General features: G+C 46.5%; 1 pseudogene; it reads right to left on the reverse strand.

Moving 5' to 3' along the window:
• Positions 1 to 4438: 4438 nt before the first annotated feature.
• Positions 4439 to 5888, reverse strand: LOC109779282 (uncharacterized; annotated as a pseudogene).
• Positions 5889 to 19977: the final 14089 nt, after the last annotated feature.

Here is a 19977-nt window from a genome sequence, read left to right on the forward strand (position 1 = left end):
CCGCTCCTGCTCGGTGAGGCCGATCTCCTCCAAGAGCAAGCGCGACCGCGCCTGCAGGAAGGTGGGGAACGGCTGCTTCATCGGGAGAAGAGTGGCCATGACGTGGAAGCGGCGGCTGAGGCCGCGGATGAGCTGCAGAGTGAGCGACCGATCCATGACCGGTTCACCCACGTCGTCCATGACGGAGGCGAGCTGCTGGAGGCGGCGACAATACTTGGCGATTGTCATGTCGCCCTGCACCGTCGCGCGGAAGTCGGCACCGATGTGGACGGTGCTGCCGGTGGCGTTGTCGCAGAAGAAGACCTCGAGCTAGTTCCAGAGGTGAAAGGCCGTGGCCTCCGGCGTCTGGATGGTGTCGTACAGCTCGTCGGAGATCGTCCCGTACACCCACAGGACAATCGTGATGTCGTCATTGCGCCAAATGAGGTGGCGCCACTTGGAATAATTTCCAGAGTCGAGGGAGAGCTTGAAGGGGATGTACGACGTGATGTTAATATGGTGCATCGATGGGAGAGGCGCAGGGGGAACCTGGGGTGGCCGGATCGCAAGCGCTTCGGCGTGAGGGCGAACGGCGCGGAGGGGCTGCACCATGGGTGCACTAGTAGAAAACAGGGCTTTGGTCACAGAGCAAGATTCACATTAGTCCTGGTTCAGTCACGAATCGAGACTAATGTGAGCATTGGTCCCGGTTCATGCGGCTGAGGCATTAGTCCCGGTTCACCTGGGCCCTTTAGTCCCGGTTGGTGCCACGAACCGGGACTAAAAGGTGCGATGCCCATTAGTATCGGTTGGTGGCACCAACCGGGACTAAAGGTCCCTTTAGTCCTGGTTGGTGCCACCAACCGGTACTAATGGCCTTTGAGGCATTAGTACCGGTTCATGGCACGAACCGGTACTAAAGGTCCCATTTTCAAACTCTACCCCCCGGACCGCCTTTTCAGTTTTAGAAAAAACAAAAGAAAATGATGGAAATGTCAAAAAAAATAAAATAAAATAAGTTTCCCATGTGATATGTGGTCTAGTTGTTGGGAAAATTTACAAATATGAATTTCGACTTTATTTGCAAAATCTCTCTGGAATTTGTAAAATGGGCATAACTTTTGCATACGAACTCGGATTAAAAAGTTTTTTATATGAAAAATCATCTACTCGAAAAGTTACATTCGATTTTAACCGGGCAAACCCCGTTAAACATTTTCAAAATCCTCAAAAACCTAACAGAAAAAAGTTACGGGGCTTTTAAGGTCTAGAGGCAAAAAAATTCCAAAAATTTCAAACTTAGTAGTGGCACACCGTTTGCTAGGTGCGCCACTAGTAACAGAAAAAAATTGGTTTCGAATTTTTTTTTGGAAAAAATGTGGTCAAATCTGGTCAAACAATGGTCAAACTAATTATTCTAGAATATTAGTGTTACTAAATAATTATTTTAGTTTTTTTGAATTTTGGTCAAATCTGGTCAAACTGTGGTCAAACACTGGTCAAACTAATTATTCAAGAAATATTAGTGTTACTAAATAATTATTGTTTTTTAAAACAATAGTTTCAAACTCAAACAGGGAAATGTGTCACTTCATGCTGAAGCTAAATTCCTGAGGGTTAATAGGATTGACATCTTACTATTGTCAGGAAAACAACAAGTGCAGACTTGGAAACGAGGGAGAATAGAACCTGGAAGTTAAGCGTGCTCAGGCTGGAGTAGTGAGAGGATGGGTGACCGTCCGGGAAGTTAGATGATTTGGAATGATGAGGGGTGATTAGAGATTAGAGGATAAATTGAGCAGTGATGAGGGGTGGTGATTAGAGATTAGAGGTTAAAAAAATTCAGAAATTTGAAAATAAAAAAAATCAAAAATTTTTAAAAAAATTCAAAAAAAATCATAAAATTTCCTTTACTCCCGGTTGATGCACGTGGCCGCGGCCTTTAGTTTAACATTACATGAACCGGGACTAAAAGGGGGAGGCATTACTAACGACCCTTTAGTCCCGGTTCAAAAACCGGGACCAAAGGCCCTCACCAACCGGGACAAAAGCCCCTTTTTCTACTAGTGGTGGCACCACGAGAGCAGCGGGAGCCCGGCGCATAGCGCGGGCGTTCGGCGACAGGGGCACCGGGGCGGCGGGTAGCACCGGCTGGGCAGCAGCCGGAGCGGCCGGCGCGGGGTTGGGGGCGACTTCCGGCAGGATGAAGACGGCGTCGGCATCCCCGAACGAACGAGTGCGGCGAAAGGAGCAGCGGATGCTCATGGCGGAAGCAGGATCGGAAAAAGATGATACCAAGTAAGATAGATGAACTCTCTGTATATTGATCATCGCAGATTACAAGTGTTTATATACACTGATGCTCACAAGGAGTCATGGCCTACTGTTATAACATAACCGAAGATAATGCCGAGCGTGGCTACGTGGGCGGAGGCAACGTGCGCGGGAGCATGGGCGCCATAGGACTCGGGCCGCCTCGTTGCACACATGGGTGCGGGTGCATGTCACGTTTCCAACACTCTTTGGGGTGTACAAAAGCAAGGTACTCCCTTCTGATTTCGGGTGGTTGTAGGGCCACTAGATGGACACAAGCAAGATACTCCCTGTCATTTGAGGGAATATTTTAAATATTATTTTTATTACATAAATTTCGAAAATATAACTCTAAAATATAATATTTCACTTGTAGTACTTCGATATGTCGGTGCCAACAATGACAGGTATCATTGGCACTGCCAGTGATACATCCGTTGTCGTTTCGAGTCATGTGGGCCATCAGCAGTGCATCATGCATCAGCCCTCCCATATGACACACTCGTACAGAGCTAGCTACCTTAGGTCGTGTACAATGATGCTATCTTCGCAATGTCACCTAAGATCAAACAGTTTTTAAGTGCTACGAAAATTTCGACAAACTTTAACATTGTATGAATTGTTTTTTAAAATGCCGCGAACTTATTTTTAAACACATGAACATCTTTCAAATATGATAATCATTTTTTGAATAGTGTGAACATTTTCTACAAACTACGCAAACAACTTTTTTACATTACAAGAAGACTTTTTAATGCTGATCAACATTTTAAAAACTAAATAAAATAAAATAAATAAATAAACTAATACTCAAAAATATTTAGAAATATAAAATATATAAAAAAAATAAACACAAACAAACGAAACAAAGCAAGACTCCCTACTGGCAGGGCCACTACGGGATCCCTCGAGCTACTGTCTCGCTAAAAGCTAGACATAGCAGCGCCGTAAACGCATCACAATCACATTGGATTGGATAAAAACCAGCGGCCGTCCCAATGCGTGCGTGGCTGCTCGAGTACCACCAGCAGGCAGCGGCCTAGTTCACTTGCTGTCATCCACTCATCCCCCAAAAAGGTACATGATGCTGTAAAAGAACTGGAAATGAGCTTATTTGACCATGTTTTACTACTAAATAAAATACTTTTTGTAGCCTTAAAAAACGGACGACGAACCGGTGAACCGGCGGTCCAATCAATCGATGAAAACATGAACCGACAATTTCGCTAGTTTAGTCACTGATCTGGTTTTTAAAACTATGATATAAAGCGTTGACCAACAAATTGGAGTAGTTAGAGCATCTGCAGCCGAACCTCTCAAACCCGCCTCATACGCTTGGGCGGGCCGCCCGGTCACGTTTTTTCGACTCAGGCGGACGCCTCAAACGGGTTTCAAACGCCCAGGCTGATCGGCACCCACCATATCCAGGCCAAATACGGGGTGGATATGGGGCCGGGCAAAAAACAAGGAAAAAACAGCAACTGCCACTGGGCACTAGGTTAATAGGTTAGTCCCAAAAAAAGATATAAAATAGCATATTAATGCATATAAAACATCCAAGATGGATAATATAATAGCATGGAACAATCAAAAATTATAAATACGTTGGAGACATATCAAGCATCCTCAAGCTTAATTCCTGCTCGTTATGTCCTTGTAAGTTTGTTGTAATTGCAATGATTAATGACATACTTTAAAATTAAGTCAATTTACAATATATTCATGGAGAGCTCTAGATCCACGATACTTTTCAATGTTGTTAATGGTGCATATGTGGTATCAATGGATCATAGGCGGCCACTGTCTCTTCACATGTCCACTAAGGTTCTAATTTCTTGATCAGGCATATTCACGTCTATTAAGAAAACCTTGATTTCTCATATTCATTAATTCATATGAGGTGCAGTTGTTGTTCTTGGTAGTGTTACGCAATCGGAAGTAATGGATTCTAGTCTCTTGAGTTGAAGTTTGGATTTGTTTTCTATCTTTTAATTAATTTATTTAATGAGCATGGCTTCTGTTTTTTAGTTGGCATGCTAATGTTTGCCTCACAATATTATAAGAGGTGCATTGTTGTAATACATGTTCCACTTCCTTCATTCGTAAGATGACAATAATCTAAACAACAACAAAAAAACAACAAAACTGGAGGTATTGGTGAAAACACATCATGGACCAAGACCTGGAACACTTAGCATGCATATTTTTCCCAAAGACCCTAATTAAGAAAATAGTACAAACGGTAATGAATTTGGAAACAAATTATTTTATTTCAATATAGCTCTTAAATGTAAGCGCTAAATAGCATCTACAAAACCTCTCCATAGTCTATAAGACCATCAATATCTTGTTCAATGGAAGAGGGCGGCACATCAAACCATCCACCATTTACCATGGAAGACTGTCCTAGATCGGTACCGCTAGAGCCTAAGTAATCATCAATCCCTAGGAAAGTATTGTAGAACGACTGATCTAATAGAGCATAATCCCATTGTTCACTGTTAAATGGGTCATCAATAGGAAAAGCAACGCCACTCGAGTACCCCAACAGTGGAGAGGCCTCCAAATTCTGCCCCGATGTTGAGTCGTGGTTTGCATCACTTTGTTGTGGTTGCACTATGTTGCAAGGACTTTCATAGTTCTGAACATGCAACTCCTCTAGTTGAGTTTGCTCATGTACTTGATTTGGTATGGGTTGGACATGGGAAGCCAAGTGTGGAGCTAAAGATGGTGGTGCAAAATCAAACATTTGTGGTACCTTCATAGGAAAAAGTGGTGTCGAAGTTTGTTCCGGTTGTGATGGTAGTGGATCTGCAGGTGGCTGGAGTTGTGAGAGATTGTGAGGCCATGATGACTGCATTAGTGAATGAGTAGTACCCAAGTGATCCGTCGGCAGAACACTTGGTAGTTGCAGATCTTGTACCACACATGTGCCACTGGTCTTGGCTTCACGAACATGCAATGGAGGTAGCCAGCATCTAATGTCTTTTTGGACTCGAGAGAGCTCACTGAAGATCTTATTTAGATCTTCAAGACCGAGATCTTGTTCCTTCGTGAAGATAAGATTTGCCACCATACTTGGATTCTCTTCTTGGATACTTTTCATACGAAGAATGGAAAGTTGGTTTCGGTCTTCCTCGTTCATGTTCTCCATGTCCAACTGAGCCACCTCGTTTTGTAGGCTTCCAATCCTAGCAGTGGTTGCCTCATTGGCGGAGGGAACTGCTGGTGGATCTCCAAATAGGAAAGCATCAACAATGGGATCGGCCAATGGCGTCCCAAATGAGTGCATCTTTCCATTGTTTGTCTCTAGGACGACTGCAACCCTAGCCTTGTGAGGGCAGAGATGTCAGTCGCCCTCTTGAACAAACTGGAGCGTCGCTTGTAGAAGGTGAGATCACGGTTTTTGTCATTATGGATGTATGCCACACCTGACCGCCGCTCTTTCCTCGGCATACTAATGTGGACAAAGAGGAAGAAACTTACTACTACAAATAGGAAGCACAAGTATCTACAGAAAACTAGAGATTTACAGGTACGGTTGGCTAACAGCATATTGGTGTAGGATATGAGAAGTTGTACTCCCCTTATATAGAATAAAAGGGTTGTATGGGAGTGCTATTTGACTATGCTAAGACTATGTAAATCTTTAGTAAGAATTAACATAAATAACTCATAAAAGGTGCTTGTTTATGGATACTATTAACTATCGTCCAAATATACATATGTGAATGCATTAACATCCTTCTGTGCAACCACTGACATGTCTTTCTTATGATGTAAGTATTCACATCCATATATAGAACTATTAACACTTCTAAAAATAGAAATATTAAATGATTGCCATTTGACTACATCCATATCCTTATCTAGAAGTATTAATGGTAGTTAATCCCCACTAAGTTTTACTCTAATATACAAAATAATTGTGGTCAAATTTATTTGGTTGTTAATTGCGTCCAAATCCTTTGTTGATCACATTTATTACATCCTAATATATCAGTGATCACATTTATTACATCCATATCCTGTACTATCTATGAACTATCTAATCTAGAAGTGATCGTCCTCTAATCCATAATACGCCAGTATAACATGGACCTTGCTTTGGGCCTTAACTTAGAAACTAAGATAGCAACTAGGAATGATACACTAAGAGAAACTAGAAAATACTGAGACATTTGGTAAGTCATGGTATAACACATATCTTACTCTGAGCATCGACCTGCCTCCTTGGTAAGCCCAACTCCCACGGAAGATGTGTTTTTATTGGTTACACATGTATATCATGGGCCCAAGTTTTTTATGGCCCATAAAATAATATGTACAAGGATTTTTTTGGAAGGAGCCAACACAACCTAATATATTATATAATAAAAGTAATTGATGGGCTCACCAGAAAAGGATAAAAATGCTAGAAAATCCCTCAAAACTAAAAGACATCCGACTGTCAATCTATTATATATTAAAAGTAATCGACGGGCTCCCCAGAAAAAAGATTAAAAAATGCTAGAAAACCCCTCAAAAATCAAAACATCCGACTGTCTATTTAATAGGCTGGAATTTTATGACCATTAGACTAGGTTTAAGTGAAATAATTACCCACCATTGCCATTATAAGAAAAAAATGGTTCATACAACTTATTAGGACGTGGGCTGATGCCATCTTATTAGGATGTGGGCTGATGCCATATTATAATGGAAAAAATAGTTATGTTCCCATAGTACAAAAAGGAGTGCTCACACATGAACACAGTGGCAGCAATGTTCATGTAAATGATTTGTGTGATGAATTCCTCCTTGGCAGAGTACCTGATTGGATCTCACGGAGCAGAGAGGTGGGCGGCGCAAAAATCCCGTGTTAATATTTGTGAGGTTTTCGAGAGTATATAAAGGCAGCAGAAGAAAGAGGCGATGGAGGCAACCTCTATGGCGGCCATGCTCCCCCTTGGATGCTAGTGCCGACCAGTGGCATGTGGCCTAGGGGGTCCAGGTGGGACCAGGTCCCTCCAGCTTCAGTTCTTCATGAAACTTAGTATTTTTCCTGGTTTTTTGGTCCCTGAAAAGTTGATTTTTTGAAAATAAAGAAAACAACAACAATTGGCACTTTGCACTCAATTAATAGGTTAATAAAGAAAAAATAAATTTAATGCCAATACTATGCCATTAATTATAGCATGAAACAATAAAAAATTATAGATACGTATAGGACATATCAACAGGCATGAATAAATTGATGTTTTTCTAGGGTTCGTTAATACTCGGCAATATTGTTCCCCAAGATAACCATATAGACACAAGGTACTCCTTGGTTCCTACTGGTTCGATGTCCGGGCTAAAATTGTGACTAGCACGAATAAGTTGATGGCTTTCTCTATCGCTCAGTATTACTTGATGACACTCTTCTGCTGGGTAGCTGGACAGAAGCTAGCGAGGTTCTTCCTACCAATTAGAAATGGGCGACTCCCACTATGTAGCCATCGGCATGTTAATCCAAGCTAAAATGGTGACAAGCATGAATAAATCGTTATCTTTCTCTAAGGCTCATTAATAATTCATGGTACTATTCGGTTGGATAGCCACATAGAAGTAATGTACTCCTTGTCAATTTGAGGGGACGACTCTTGGCATCTAGCCATCTATCTAGTGACTAGCATGAATAAATTGATGTCTTTCTCTACAACAAATGATTGATGGTACTATTCGGTTAGACAACTAGACAGAAGCAAGGTACTCCCTGGTTCCTGCCAATTTAAGGCGGATGGCTCCCGGTAATATGTGCATTAATCCAATCAGAAACGGTGACTAGCACGAATAAATCTATGTCTTTCTTTGTGGCTCTTTAATACTTCCATATTTCGACTAGGTTGTTCGAAAGCATGAGGTGGGCATCTTCTGAAATGGAGCCACATGCACATTAATCCATGCTAAAATGGTGACTTGCACAAATATATCGATGTCTTTCTCTAGGGCTCATTAACACATGATGGTATCATTTGGTTGGACAACCGGACGGAAAGCAAGGTATTCCATGATTTCCTATCCATATAGGGTGGATGGCTCCAGGCACGGGCCAGATACACAATAACCCGGGCTCATCTAACACGAATAAATGAATGTCTTTCTCTATGGCTCATTAATACTTTGCTGGCACTCTTTGGGGTGTACAAAAGATAGGTACTCCCTTCTGACTTCGGGTGGTTGTGGGGCCACTAGATGGACACAAGCTAGGTACTCCCTGTCATTTGGGGGAATATTTTAAATATTAATTTTTTTATGACATAAATTACGAAAATATAACCCTAAAATATAATATTTCACCGGTAGTACTCCGACATGTTGGTGCCAACAATGACATGTATCGTTGGCACTGCCAATGATATATCTGTTGTCGTTTCAAGTCATGTGGGACATCATCAATGCATCCTGCATCAGCCCTCCCACATGACACACTCGTACAAAGCTAGCTACCTTAGGTCGTGTACAATGATCCTATCTTCGCAATGTCACCTAAGATCGTTGATGAGTTAAACGAGAGTGAATGGAGGAAAAAAAGGCTTGACATCTCTTACCTAAGAGAATGTCTCTCAAGAAAAGAAGATAAGACAATTCTATCCAATGTACTAGATGTCATCTCTTATCTTTTCTAGTTTAATTTTAACCATCGCATTAATTTAAGAGCATGTAAACGTTGCTTGTTAGGCTAAGACAATTCTATCTAATTCATTGTATAATATGTTTTTAAGCTTCTCCAAATGACATAGATAGCATACGAGAATATTGTAATGAATAACTATTTGTGTACAGTGTGCTCAGTCTATTATGAGAATATTGTAACGAATAACTATTTGTGTACAGTGTGCTCGGTCTATTATGAAGATATAAAGCATGTGCTATTTGAATGTAATGTTGCAAGGGAGGTTTGGGACAATCTTAGTCTAATGTAATGTTGCAAGAGGCATGGATCTAACCTTGGTGCCGGCGAGGGGCGGCGATGGGGCGTCGACGGGGCGGCGGCGGCGGCGGCGGCTTTGGTCTAGGGGGAAGTTGTGTCTACCGGGCCGGGTGGGGCATGAAATGAGAGAGAGCGGTGACTTAGGTATTTTACTAAGTTGACTCAGATAGGTATTGCTGGCGTTGGATAAAATGGAACGCCATAGCTAATCACAGTCCAAATAAAAAAAGACTAAAATTATTGAAAGACTTGACAAAATAAAAGACTCAAAATTTGAACTGGTGGTAAAGAAATAAAATTCCTAAAATGATAAAAACTTAAAAATAATGATGACAAAAAAAGCATAATGTGATTAAATACTTAAAACACTTTGATCAAATGGGAAAAGTGTTTCTGGCATGCAAAGAAAAAAAACACCAGCACTAACAAAATAAGTATGGCGTGCAAAGAAAACCAACATCATGAGTGGTTTCCAAACGTTGAGTGCATATGGGTCAATAGATTTGTGGCGTTTACAAAACAAGCAATTCCAGCACTATGCTTGTAAAGCTGACGTGCTGATTTGGCCTACGCCAGCACTATTTAAAAATAATAGTGCTGGCGTGGATGTAAAATGCCGCGCCACCAACGAAAGTTGTGGCTAGCACTAGTGGCTAGTTGGCGGTTGTAGGTGACATGTATCGTTATAAGTGATACATATCATTTGCATCGAGCAAGGTCCCCAGATGATGGTTATGCTAGTGTGGCTGGCTATGAGTTGGACCAGCATGTGCCAGACCTTAGACCCCAACGTCCAGTTTTGAAGATAGCTATGGTGATTGTTGGGTGTATGGGATCGGCGTTTGTCGGGCGTGTGGCGGTAGTAGTGATCTGGCAGGTCTGGTTGGCCTTTTCGAGGCCCAGTTGTGTGGTTGGTAATGCACCACAGGGTGAAGAACCTGCTTCAATACAACACACTTTCCTTGCTTTGAGGTGTGTTGTCGGATAGCAACTAAAGGGCCAACGCTCGACGATGGTTCCTGAAGACCTACTACATGTGATCGAGCAAATCTCCAAAGCTGAGCTTGTTTTGTTTGTAGCTTAGTCTGTTAGTCATGTTTGTGTTATTGTGCCTCCTGCAGTCAAGCATGTTTTATATTTGTAGGTTTGTCTATTGTTGATGTTAGTGTGATTGTGGTTGCTGTCGATGTCAAAACCGGCGGATCTCGGGTAGGGGGTCCCGAACGGTGCGTCTAAGGCGGATGGTAATAGGAGGCGGGGGACACGATGTTTACCCAGGTTCGGGCCCTCTCGATGGAGGTAATACCCTACTTCCTGCTTGATTGATCTTGATGATATGAGTATTACAAGAGTTGATCTACCACGAGATCGTAGAGGCTAAACCCTAGAAGCTAGCTTATGGTATGATTGTTGTTGTCCTACGGACTAAACCCTCCGGTTTATAAGACACCGGAGGGGGCTAGGGTTACACAGGGTCGGTTACAAGGGAGGAGATCTACATATCCGTATTGCCAAGCTTGCCTTCCACGCCAAGGAGAGTCCCACCAGGACACGGGACGAAGTCTTCAATCTTGTATCTTCATAGTCCAACAGTCTAGCCAAAGGATATAGTCCGGCTGTCCGAGGACCCCCTAATCCAGGACTCCCTCAGTAGCCCCTGAACCAGGCTTCAATGACGATGAGTCCGGCGCGCAGACTGTCTTCGGCATTGCAAGGCGGGTTCTTCTCCAAGTCCTGAGTACCTGTCGAGTAGTGTCCGACTTCCCATGAATGTTGCACTCCTCGGCTTCTGCGCCTAATAATGGCTATCCTCCACGTGTCAAGCGAATGCGAGAAGTCGGGGCATTTTTGCACTTGCCACCCTAACCATGTGAGTAAATCGTCTATTTAAGGGACCGGGGATCCTCAGATCCAGATCACACCATCCTCCCTCAGCGAGCATCCATCGGAGCGCGCCCGAAAAAATCCATCCTATCATGGCCGGTCGTCGCAGCTCCTCCTCTCGCTCCCGTAGCCCTAAGCCAGGCAACTGGAAGAAGTGTTCCGTATTCCACAGACAGTTAGTAGAGTTACAAACCCGGGGGTTTCTTCCTCCTGCGTATATGGTCCCCGTCCGAGCTGGACAAGCCACTTACAATGGCGGGGAACAAGCGGAGAGCTTTCCCAACCCATCCATGGGGGAGCTGGTATCCTTGTCCCGTACTTGTTAAGGGGACTTGGATTTCCAATCCATCCGTTCCTCCGCGGGCTCCTGGAGTTCTACAGCCTCCAGCTGCATAATTTTACTCCTGCCTTCATATTACACATCGCAGGCTATGTCGCCCTTTGCGAGCTGTTTTTGGGCTGTGAAGCTCATTTCGAGCTATGGAAGAGGCTGTTCTGCCTCGTACCCCGTACACAAGAGGGGTCGATATATCAAGTGGGGGGAGCCGAGATATGGCGCATCGCCGGGACCGGATATCTGTCCGGTACTCCGAAGAAGACATCCGAAGATTGGCCTTCGGAGTGGTTTTATATGGAGGACGTCCCCCTTCCGGACCCTGTTCGGATGGGCCTTCCTGAGTTTAATAATGCCCCTCTGAAGAAACGCCGCAGCTGGCACCCTCGGAGCCCCCAGGAGGAAGATAACAGAGAGGTCCTTTACCTGATGGGCCGGATACAAACGCTGGCCAAATCAGGATTGACAATAGTCGAGGTTATGTCAATATGTATAATGCGGGGGGTGCAACCACTTCAATATCGGGGACAACCCATGTGGCACTTCAATGGAGAAGACGATGCCACCCGCTGCGGTCGTAAAGGTCTGGACTCCGTCGCTGCTCTAGCGAAAATACTGTCCGATTTATACAAAGGAGAGGAAGAGGAGTTCATCCGTATCAAGCCACGGGATGGATTCTCCATGTACAACCCCCCAAACTGGGTGAGCTGCTACTTTTTACTCCAGACCTTCCCGCATTCTTTGTCATAAATATTTACCTTTCTATTTCATAGGAGGAGCTGCGAAAAGCTGTGAGGGAGGTCCACAGCCCGCCTCCACAACCAGAGGACCCTAACCGGGCCCTCGACCCCGGACTCGAAGAGGATCCAGACACATTTGTGGAGCTGATTGACATGACGTTCTATCAATTGAGCTGCGATGATGCCATGGTGGCCATCATAGCCGATTATCCTGGACTACTCCCTCCATCGCATGTAAGTAAAACTGGAGTCCCAACTTCCGAGAAGGATCCCTTTTTCTGCACTTCACCTACCGCACACATATGGTGTCTTACAGGGAAGGCCCTCGGGACGCCATGCCGAACCCGCAGTGACCCACCAACAAGGGGCACCGAAGCCGGGTAGGCTTAAAAGGAAGGCGGTCAGGACTGAGCCGCCGTCGCAGAGGTATGAAACAGAACCCCGCTCCGTGGTTGTCGTCTTTTAAAATATAATAACGTCCATGTTTCCTAGTAGGAAAAACGCTCGCCGGACTATATCCGGAGAGGTTGTCGGCCACGCCTCCACTAGTCGGGCTCCAGCGCCGGACCTAGAGGTGGACGCTAACATGGGGCCAACACCGGATGTTCCTCCTACAGAGGATGCAGGTAGGCTGTCTGCTATGAATTCCGAAGTGGAGAGTGCCATGAATCACAGGCGCCGCCGGGCCGTACTCCGCGACGCTTCTTTCTCCCAAGAGGCGTTCGACGCCTTTAACTCAGGATACGCGTACATCCGAGCTGCTCAAAATGGTCTTGCCAAAGCCACAGACCAGTATGTAAAGGATATACGGGTAAGAAAATCTAATAATTATGTATATCAGTAGCCCCTGAGACTTGAAACAGTTGGCACAACTGATTTAAGGATCACTGTTTGCATAGGTTCTTACGGAGAAGAATACCCGGTTGTCTCAAGAGCTGGAGGAGTGCAAAGCCCAGCTTCAGGCTGCAATTGCCGCAGTAAAGGAGTCCGAGAAGGCCCCATCTGGTAACACTTATTTCTATTGCAAAGAATGACAGGTACCAGGTAGTATGCGGCAAGCATGCAAATCTAACAATAGATTCTGCAGATGACTCCGGACTGAATCCGGAGGTCGTGATAGGGGATGAGCCGCGTGCTCAACGACAGCTAAAGGCTGGCGAGCGCGTGCTTACACGGGTTAGGCGGGAGAAAAACGATCTCCAAGATGCCAATATCCAGCTGGGCGTGGAACTGAAAGATGTTCGAGCCCAGCTTGCTGACTCCGTAAAGGAGAATAAGAGGCTTCGACGCGGCATTTTCAGTAAGTGCTTGAACGAACTTTTAAAGAGTTCGGCGAAGAAACCGGCTAACAGAGTTATGTCTGCAGGTATGCTGATGGGTCGTCCCGCGGAGGAGATGCCCGGGTCTGCGGGTGATCTTCTGCCAGAGCTCTCACAAGTTCAGCAGGTGATGTAGGTCATTGCCCAATCCTTGTGGCCATCCGCCTCCCCGCCAGGAGGCATGGGGGAGCTTATAGAGAAGCTCAAGGGAGCGCGGCGGCGCTTCCGATTATGGAAGATATCAGCCTGCCGACAAGGTGCGAGGGAAGCCTGGGCCATGGTGAAGACGCGATACACCAAGGCTGACCCGAACCACATGGCCAAGGTCGGACCTGTGGGGCCCGATGGGAAAGAGATCCCCGTCAGTTTGGTGTATGACCAGGTACAATTAGCCGCAAAGTATTCCCAACAGGATTGTAGGCTAGACAACCTGTTGGATGGTATAGAAGAAGAATTTAGTCAGTCTAAGTGACTGTGTACTTCAAGTGACATGTATTGTCCCTAGCTGGATTGTAAATCATTTGTCATGGCGGACCTTTTCGCTTCGACCTCTGGACCCGACAGTCCGGAGTGTATCCGAATACCCGCTCAGTTTTGAAAAAACCGGGGTACGCGTGGAAACCAGGCGTAGGGGTCATAAGTGCTTGAACAGACAAGTACCCAACTAGCTATGTTATATTACATGGATAGTAAGAAACATCTTCCAGGGAGAATAGTTCCGTTAAGGGTTCCTTTCCCTGGGTACGCATGCCCTAATGTGCATGTCCAAGCTGCGAAAGGAGACGCAGAATATAAACATCTGGGGGCATGTATTACAATAAATAAGGGTCATCTTTTGTTCACCGACCGAGTATTCCCTTAAGAACGCTAGCTTTCGGCTTCACCCAGTCTGAGGTACACATCCGGCTGACCCAGCAGTAACAATCGCAGAGGTGCTCCCCTTATGCCCTAGCCGAATTAACGGGAACGTAGGGCATAAACACAAGAGCCAGCCAACCCAGCTTGGCCAAAACTTAAGTCATATCGATGCATATAATGGCGAAAAAAGGTACATGTGGAAGAATAACACATGTGTGGGGCATAGAGCCCGGAAAATAGTTATATTAAGCTTCTGTATAATAAGCCCCCAGGTATAATGGGCGCGGCTAGCACGTCAAGATTGTGTAGTCAAGACACATTTTAGCCTTTTAAGGCCTTGAAGAAAAAGGGAAGAAAGAGAGAAATAAAAGACAGATAACGGATATATAAAAAAATTGACGGAGGTAAGGAGACGAACATAGAGTCCGGCACTAGGCATAGAACCTTCGAAGTCTGGCTGCGTTCCATGGGTTTGGCTCGAGTCGATTGTCCGATGCATCCAGCAGACGATACGCTCCACCGGTCAGAACTTGGTCGATAACGAAGGGACCTTCCCATTTGGGCTTGAGCTTGTTCTTTTTCTTCTCCGGTAGGCGTAGAACGAGTTCGCCGACGTTATAAGTTTTGGCCCGTACTTCTCTGATTTGATACCGTCGAGCCTGTTGCTGATAAAATGCGGAACGGGCTTTTGCCACGTCACGCTCCTCCTCCAAGGCGTCCAAACTGTCCTGCCGATCAAGCTCGGCTTCTTTCTCTTCATACATCCGCACTCGAGGTGAGTCATGGATTATGTCGCAAGGTAGTACCGCCTCTGTGCCGTACACCATAAAAACGGTGTGTATCCGGTAGTGCGATTCGGCGTGGTCCGCAGCCCCCATAGTACGGAGTCGAGCTCCTCTACCCAGTTCGTGTCTGATTCCTTTAAGGATCGCACTAATCTGGATTTAATGCCGCTCATGATAAGACCGTTTGCTCGCTCGACTTGACCGTTAGTTTGCGGGTGATAGACAGAAGCATAATCGAGCTTAATGCCCAGGTTGCTGCACCAAATTTTTACCTCGTCGGCTGTAAAGTTCGAGCCGTTATCGGTGATGATGATGTGGGGGACGCCGTAACGGTGTACAACCCTAGATATGAAGTCTCACTGGTCCGGACTCGGGCATTTTAACTGGTTTGGCTTCTATCCATTTGGTGAATTTATCCACCATGACCAATAAGTATTTTTTTCTTATGGCTTCCCCCTTTGAGGGGCCCGACCATATCAAGCCCCCAGACCGCAAAGGGCCAAGTGATGGGGATTGTTTGGAGAGCGGTAGGCGGCATATGGCTTTGATTTGCAAAAAGCTGGCAACCGACGCATCGTTGAACGAGATCCTGTGCGTCTGCTCGGGCCGTCGGCCAGTAAAACCCTGTACGGAAGGCCTTGCTTACCAGGGCCCGGGCTGCGGCATGGTGGCCGCCAAGTCCAGCATGAATTTCTGCCAAAAGTTGCCGTCCTTCCTCTTCGGAGATGCACCTTTGAAGGACTTCGGTAGCGCTTTTCTTATAAAGCTCTCCCTGTGGACCTTGTAGGCTTTAGACCGTCGCACAATGCAACGTGCCTTGTTTGGGTCCTCAGGTAGTTTCTGCCTAGTTAGGTAGGCCAAGAAGGGTTCTGTCCACGGGGCGATGACAGCCATAATCACGTGGGCGGAAGGTGTTATTTCGGTGGTAGAGCCTCCGATTACGTCAGGGTGTTCGGGATCTGGCGTTGTGTCCGGGTCCGGACTATTATTTCCGGTCTCTCCTTCCCATACCACAGATGGCTTAAACTGCCTTTCCAAGAAGATATTAGGTGGGACCGGGTCGCGCTCAGCGCCGATGCGGGCAAGGATATCTGCCGCCTGATTGTTCTCCCGGACCACATGGTGGAATTCAAGCCCCTCGAACCGAGCTGACATTTTGAGGACGGCGTTGCGATAAGCCGCCATTTTTGGATCCTTGGCGTTGAGGTCTCCATTTATTTGAGATATTGCGAGGTTCGAATCCCCCCGCACCTCTAGGCGTTGAATGCCCATGGAGACTGCCATTCGGAGACCGTGTAACAGGGCCTCGTATTCTGCTACGTTGTTGGAGTCTGTGTATAGTATTTGGAGTACGTACTGGACTGTATCTCCGGTGGGGGATGTCAGGACGACACCAGCCCCCAGACCCGCCAGCATTTTAGAGCCGTCAAAGTGCATGATCCAATTGGAGTACGCGTCGTACTCTTTAGGGAGTTCGGCTTCTGTCCATTCGGCGACAAAATCAGCCAGTACTTGTGACTTAATGGCTCGCCGTGGTTTATATATTATGTCGAACGGGAGGAGCTCAATAGCCCATTTAGCAATCCGGCCCGTGGCATCGCGGTTGTTTATTATGTCATTGAGTGGTACTTCAGAGGCCACCGTGATTGAACACTCTTGAAAGTAGTGTCGTAGTTTCCGGGATGCCATGAAGACCGCGTATGCTATCTTTTCATAATGTGGGTACCGTGATTTGCATGGAGTGAGGATAGTGGATACATAGTATACCGGCTTTTGAAGTGGGAACTTATTTCCGTCCGTCTCTCATTCGACGATGAGCACTGCGCTTACAACTTGGTGAGTTGCCGCTATATATAACAGCATTCGTTCGCCGACATTTGGCGTGGCCAAGATTGGGTTGGTGGCCAGGATGGCTTTTATTTCTTCCAATCCGGCCGTGGCCTCATCCATCCACTCGAAGTGTTCGGTGCGCCGAAGAAGGCGATAAAGGGGTAGTGCCTTTTCTCCTAATCGGGAGATAAAGCGGCTTAGGGCAGCCACGCATCCAGTTAGTTTCTGGATTTGCTTGAGGTCTGTTGGGATAGCCAACTGTGACAGAGCTCGGATTTTAGCCGGGTTTGCTTCAATTCCTCTATTAGAGACGATGAAGCCTAAGAGCTTTCCGGCGGGCACGCCGAAGACGCATTTTTCTGGATTGAGCTTGATGTCGTATGTTCGGAGATTGTCGAACGTGAGCCTCAACTCGTCTATTAAGGATTCGACGTGTCTGTTTTAATGACCACATCGTCTACGTATGCCTCCACTGTTTTGCCGATCTGTGTCTCGAAGCATGTCTGAATCATGCGTTGATAGGTCGCACCGGCGTTTTTGAGCCCGAAAGGCATGGTGTTGAAACAGAAGGGGCCGTATGGAGTGATAAATGTCGTTGCGGCTTGATCAGACTCCGCCATCTTAATTTGATGGTATCCGGAGTATGCGTCGAGGAAACACAATGAGTCGTGTCCTGCTGTAGCGTCAATAATTTGATCGATGCAAGGGAGGGAGAAGGGATCCTTGGGGCAACCCTTGTTAAGGTCCTTGAAGTCGACACATAGGCGCCAGGATTTGTCCTTCTTTGGTACCATCACTAGGTTTGCTAGCCAGTCCGAGTGTTTTATTTCTCGGATGAATCCGGCCTCCAGTAACTTGGCTAGCTCTTCTCCCATGGCTTGTCGCTTAGGTTCAGAGAAACGCCGAAGAGTCTGCTTGACCGGCTTGAACCCCTTTAGAATGTTAAGGCTATGCTCGGCCAGCCTGCGTGGGATTCCTGGCATGTCTGAAGGATGCCAGGCGAAGATGTCCCAATTTTCGCGCAAGAATTCCCGTAGTGCGGCATCTACTGTGGGGTTTAACTATGCCCCGATGGATGCTGTTTTGGTAGGGTCCGTTGGGTGGACTTGGAATTTGACTATTTCATCCGCTGGTTTAAAAGAGGTGGATTTGGGTCTTTTGTCGAATATCACGTCGTCCCTGTCCACTGTGGAGCACAGCGCCGTCAGTTCTTCGGCCGCGAGGGCTTCGGATAACGCCTCGAGGACTAGTGCGGCGATTTTATTTTCGGCGCGGAGTGCTATGTCCTGTTCACTAGCTAGAGTGATGATTCCATTGGGCCCGGGCATTTTGAGCTTCATGTACCCGTAATGGGGTATAGCTTGGAAGATCGTGAATGCCTCCCGCCCTAAAAGGGCGTGGTATCCGCTACTGAACGGGGCCACTTGGAATGTGATTTCTTCGGACCTATAATTCTCCAGTGTGCCGAATACCACATCTAGCGTGATTTTTCCTGCACATCGTGCCGCCCAACTAGGGATGATTCCTCTGAAGGTCATGCTGCTTTGCTCAATGCGGCTCCTGTCTGTTTCCATTTTGCTAAGAGTTTCTTCATAGATGAGGTTTAATCCGCTGCCGCCGTCCATGAGCACTTTAGTAAGCCGGAAGCCATCCACAATTGGACTAAGGACCAAGGCGGCTGGTGCTCGGGCTGTTCAGAATTTGGGTTCGTCACTGGCATTGAAGGTGATAGCCGTATCACTTCATGGATTTATTGCTGCCACGTGGTAGACTTCGGCAAGGCTGCGGAGTGCTCGCTTACGCTTATTATTCGAGGCGCGGGTCTCGAAGACTGTCAATACTGTATTGCTATTTTCTGCGGGATGGTGCTCTGCGGTATTGTTGGTGAGGAGATCCTCACCGCTCTTGGCCACCTGCCGGAGTACCCAACATGCTCTAAGGCTGTGTGTTGGCATGGTATCCGCTGTACTGTGAATTTTGCATGGCCCATTAAGCCATCCTTCCAATACGGTTCTGCGCCCTGTAGTGGGTTTTTGTTTCTTTGTAATTGGATTGGGTGACTTACGAGAGTACACCCTTTTAGTTCGGACGAGGGGTTTAGTGAGGGCCGGAGGATCCCAGAATTTTGTTTGGGTTTTCCAGGCGCTTTCCATCGCACAGTACTTCCGTACTATGGCCGCCAAGTCAGCGAAGTGTGCTATGTCACGGCGACTTATGGCGTTGAGGATTCCCTTGTCCGTGCAATTATTGCAAAAGAATGAAATTGTGTCTTCCTCGTGACAGTCCTTGACCTTGTTCATTACAAGGAGGAATCTGGCCCAATAGTGGTGTACTGTCTCCTGGGGCTTTTGTCTAATGTGGGAAAGATCGCTTATGTCTGGGTGGGTGGGTGGATTTAAGTCCGAACCTTGGCCCGATCTGAGACACAGGGGCGGAGGAGTTTTTGATCTTAGAAGTTCGGGCTTCGGGATGTTGCCCAATAGGTCTGGCCCGCTGCCTGATTCTAGGTTCAAGGTTTGGGCCATGTCCTCCCGTAGACGAGTATCCGGCTCGGAGAGCTCGGGAATCCGGACATAGTTTGTCCTCAAGATAGAGGAAGAATCGCTGCATTGCTCCTCCACCACCGCTATCTGATGGGTGACCGGCGGAGAGTTAATCTCCCTTTGGTCGGGTTTAAGCCCGATCTGATCATAATCCGTAGCGACTCCCAAGGCGGCGATGCGATCCAAGAGCTCGTTCAAGGAAGAGAGCTCCATTGGATCCAACTGCTCGGTGAATTCCGAGCCGACGTGGAGGCTGTTTTCGATGACCCGAGAAGTCATCGTCGGCGCAGCTGCCAAACGGGCGGTCATGACGAAACCGCCTAGTCGGAGAGTTTGGCTTACAGCCAGGGCTTCCCCAGAGGTGATGTTGTCCTTGACAACGAGATGAGCCATCCAGCCTTATGATGACGGCACAGTGGAACTCTCAATGAAAGCAC

The sequence above is a fragment of the Aegilops tauschii genome, chromosome 7 (assembly GCF_002575655.3).
Source record: "Aegilops tauschii subsp. strangulata cultivar AL8/78 chromosome 7, Aet v6.0, whole genome shotgun sequence".
NCBI classification, from domain to species: domain Eukaryota; kingdom Viridiplantae; phylum Streptophyta; class Magnoliopsida; order Poales; family Poaceae; genus Aegilops; species Aegilops tauschii.